Raw genomic sequence first — 4,331 nt, 5'->3', positions numbered from 1 at the left:
TATGCATGTTTTGTCTCAATTTTTTTTTAAAAATGCAACCATTTTTCTAAAAAGTGGTAAAATATTTGAAATTTCAATGATCGATATCTCAAAAACTAAGCATTTTTAGCAAAATTTTTACTTAATATTTTCTCTTTAGAATACACCAGTTATACCCAATATGTATGTTTTGTCTCAAATTTTTTAAAAAATGCAACCATTTTTCGAAAAAGTGGTAAAATATTTGAATTTTCAACGATCGATATCTCGAAAACAAAGCATTTTAAGCAACATTTTTACATAACATTTTCTCTTTAGAATGCACCAGTTATACCCAATATGCATGTTTTGTCTCAATTTTTTTTTAAAAATGCAACCATTTTTCTAAAAAGTGGTAAAATATTTGAAATTTCAATGATCGATATCTTAAAAACTAAGCATTTTTAGCAAAATTTTTACTTATTATTTTCTTTTTAGAATGCACCATTTATACCCAATATGCATGTTTTGTCTCAAATTTTTTAACAAATGCAACCATTTTTCGAAAAAGTGGTAAAATATTTGAATTTTCAACGATCGATATCTCGAAAACTAAGCATTTTTAGCAACATTTTTACTTAACATTTTCTCTTTAGAATGCACCAGTTATACCCAATATGCATGTTTTGTCTGAATTTTTTTTTAAAAATGCAACCATTTTTCTAAAAAGTGGTAAAATATTTGAAATTTCAATGATCGATATCTCAAAAACTAAGCATTTTTAGCAAAATTTTTACTTAATATTTTCTCTTTAGAATGCACCAGTTATACCCAATATGCATGTTTTGTCTCAAATTTTTTAAAAAATGCAACCATTTTTCGAAAAAGTGGTAAAATAATTGAATTTTCAACGATCGATATCTCGAAAACTAAGCATTTTTAGCAACATTTTTACATAATATTTTCTCTTTAGAATGCACCAGTTATACCCAATATGCATGTTTTGTCTCAATTTTTTTTAAAAAATGCAACCATTTTTCTAAAAAGTGGTAACCCTGCCAGCATTTCAAAGTTCCATTTCAACCTCATCGTTACCACAGACTCGTAAATGTCACTTCAACCATCATGAAAAGGTACATCAAAAAGTACATGCAAGTAATTTGCCATCCCTACTGTTAAAAAAGCCATTTTTTTTGTGAAACGCCAAGCGTAACCAGCTTGTTATATTTTAATTAAATAAAAACGAAAATAAAGTTCTGAAAACATAGATTATACGCTTAAAATTGTGAAAGGTATATTGGTGAACAATTTGGTGATTTTCCAAATGGAATAAAGTGATTGTTTTTCAGATATTTTACAGACACGCTGCCTCCATGGAATAAAAACACTGGTTGATAGACGCAGCAACATGTAACTCGCTACTTGTAACTCAACATCATCATTAATGCCAAAAATTATGTTAAATGTAATGTGATAGTGGTATAAATGTTATATTTTTATGAATTTGTAAATGTTTAATCAAATTAATAAATATCTAAACAAACGTGTTTTACTCGACCACAATGAATCTTTTACAACTATCTTAAAATGCACTTTTTCTGATTGTTTGGAGGGTCCCTTATTGGCGTCGTTCTAAATTGATCTATAAAGGCACCTAATAATTGCACTCATGCGAAACATTTTTGTAGTAACTTGGCGTGGTACAACTTCTCAATAGTGACGGCGCTTTTCCGACGAGTTTTTGATGTCGTATATGATTGTTTTCGACGTAGTGGGGATTCTCAAAAGAGTCCCCAAATTCAAAAAATGTTGGCAGGGAAAATATTTGAAATTTCAATGATCGATATCTCAAAAACTAAGCATTTTTAGCAAAATTTTTACTTAATATTTTCTCTTTAGAATGCACCAGTTATACCCAATATGCATGTTTTGTCTCAAATTTTTTAAAAAATGTAACCATTTTTCGAAAAAGTGGTAAAATATTTGAATTTTCAACGATCGATATCTCGAAAACTAAGCATTTTTAGCAAAATTTTTACTTAATTTTTTCTCTTTATAATGCACCATATATACCCAATATACATATTTTGTCTCAAGTTTTGAAAAAAATGTAGCCATTTTCGAAAAAGCGGTAAAATATTTAAATTTTCAACGATCAATATCTCGAAAACTAAGCATTCTTAGCAAAATTTTTACTTAATATTTTCTGTTTAGAATGCACCATTTATACCCAATATGCATCTTTTGTCTCAAGTTTTGTAAAAAAAGTGCAACCATTCTTCGCAAGTGCTAAAATATTTAAAATTTCAGCGATCGATATCTCGAAAACTAAGCATTTTTAGCAAAATTTTTACTTAATATTTTCTATTTAGAATGCACCATATATACCCAATATGTATGTTTTGTCTCAAGTTTTGTAAAAAATGCAACCATTTTTCGAAAAGGCGGTAAAATATTTGAATTTTCAACGATCGATATCTCAAAAACTAAGCATTTTTAGCAAAATTTTTACCTAATATTATTTCTTTAGAATGCATCAGTTATACCCAATATGCATGCTTTGTCTCAAATTTTTTAAAAAATGCAACCATTTTTCGAAAAAGTGGTAAAATTTTTGAATTTTCAACGATCGATATCTTAAAAACTAAGCATTTTTAGCAAAATTTTTACTTAATATTTTCTTTTTATAATGCACCAGTTATTCCAAATATGCATGTTTTGTCTTAAATTTTGTAAAAAATGCAACCATTTTTCGAAAAAGCGGTAAAATATTTGAATTTTCAACGATCGATATCTCGAAAACTAAACATTTTTGGCAAAATTTTTACTTAATATTTTCTCTTTAGAATGCACCAGTTATACCCAATATGCACGTTTTGTCTCAATTTTTTTTTTAAAAATGCAACCATTTTTTGAAAAAGTGGTAAAATATTTGAATTTTCAACGATCGATACCTCGAAAACTAAGCATTTTTAGCAAAATTTTTACTTAATATTTTCTCTTTAGAATGCACCAGTTATTCCAAGTATGCATGTTTTGTCTTAAATTTTTTAAAACATGAAACCATTTTTCGAAAAAGTGGTAAAATATTTGAATTTTCAACGATCGATATCTCGAAAACTAAGCATTTTTAGCAACATTTTAACTTTATATTTTCTCTTTAGAATGCACCATATATACCCAATATGCATGTTTTGTCCCAAGTTTTGTTTCAAGTTTCGTAAGATCTAAAATATTTAATTTTTCAACGATCGATATATCGAAAGCTAAACACTTTTAGCAAAATTTTTACTTAATATTTTCTCTTTAGAATGCACTAGTTATTCCAAGTATGCATGTTTCGTCTTAAATTTTGTAAAAAATGCAACCATTTTTCGAAAAAGTGGAAAAATAGTTGAATTTTCAACGATCGATATCTCGAAAACTAAACATTTTTGGCAAAATTTTTACTTAATATTTTCTCTTTAGAATGCACCAGTTATACCCAATATACATGTTTTGTCTCAAGTTTTGTAAAAAGTGCAACCATTCTTCGAAAGTGCTAAAATATTTGAAATTTCAACGATCGATATCTCAAAAACTAAGCATTTTTAGCAAAATTTTTACTTAATATTTTCTCGTTAGAATGCACCAGTTATACCCAATATGCATGTTTTGTCTCAAATTTGTTATAAAATGCAACCATTTTTCGAAAACGTGGTAAATTATTTGAATTTTCAACGATCGATATCTCGAAAACTAAGCATTTTTAGCAACATTTGTACTTAATATTTTCTCTTTAGAATGCACCATATATACTCAATATGCATTTTTTGTCTCAAGTTTTGGAAAAAATGCAACCATTTTTCGAAAAAGTGGTAAAATATTTGAATTTTCAACGATCGATATGTCGAAAACTAAGCATTTTTAGCAAATTTTTTCCTTAATATTTTCTCTTTAGAATGCACCATAAAGTTTTGGAAAAAATGCTGCTATTTTTCTTAAGTGCTAAAATATTTAAATTTTCGAAGATCGATATCTCGAAAACTAAGCATTTTTAGCAAAATTTTTACTTAATATTTTCTTTTTAGAATGCACTAGTTATTCCCAATATGCATGTTTCGTTTTAAATTTGAATTTTCATCGATCGATATCTCGAAAACAAAACATTTTGGGCATACTTTTTATTTAACATTTTCTCTTTAGAATACACTTTATATACACGATATGCACGTTGTATCTTAACTTTTATGAAAAATGCATTCAGTTTTCGAAAAAAAGGTAAAATATTTGAATTCTCAACGATCGAAATCTCGTAAACTAAGCTTTTTGTACAAAATTTTTATTTAACAATTTCTCTTTAAAATACACCATTTATTCCCAATATGCGTGTT

At 27.2% G+C, this 4,331-nt stretch overlaps 1 long non-coding RNA gene across 1 annotated transcript; it reads left to right on the top strand.

Annotated features, from left to right (window-relative positions):
• The first annotated feature begins 1,013 nt into the window (after positions 1–1,013).
• LOC142231770 (uncharacterized) lies at positions 1,014–1,521 on the top strand. Its single transcript, XR_012720911.1, has 2 exons — positions 1,014–1,250; positions 1,308–1,521. It is a non-coding gene; the product is annotated as an uncharacterized LOC142231770 (long non-coding RNA).
• The last annotated feature ends 2,810 nt before the right edge of the window (positions 1,522–4,331 follow it).

This window comes from Haematobia irritans, chromosome 3 (assembly GCF_050003625.1).
Source record: "Haematobia irritans isolate KBUSLIRL chromosome 3, ASM5000362v1, whole genome shotgun sequence".
Classification (NCBI taxonomy): domain Eukaryota; kingdom Metazoa; phylum Arthropoda; class Insecta; order Diptera; family Muscidae; genus Haematobia; species Haematobia irritans.
Note: the sequence above shows the minus strand (reverse complement) of the source record. Positions and strands in the feature narration are given on the sequence as shown.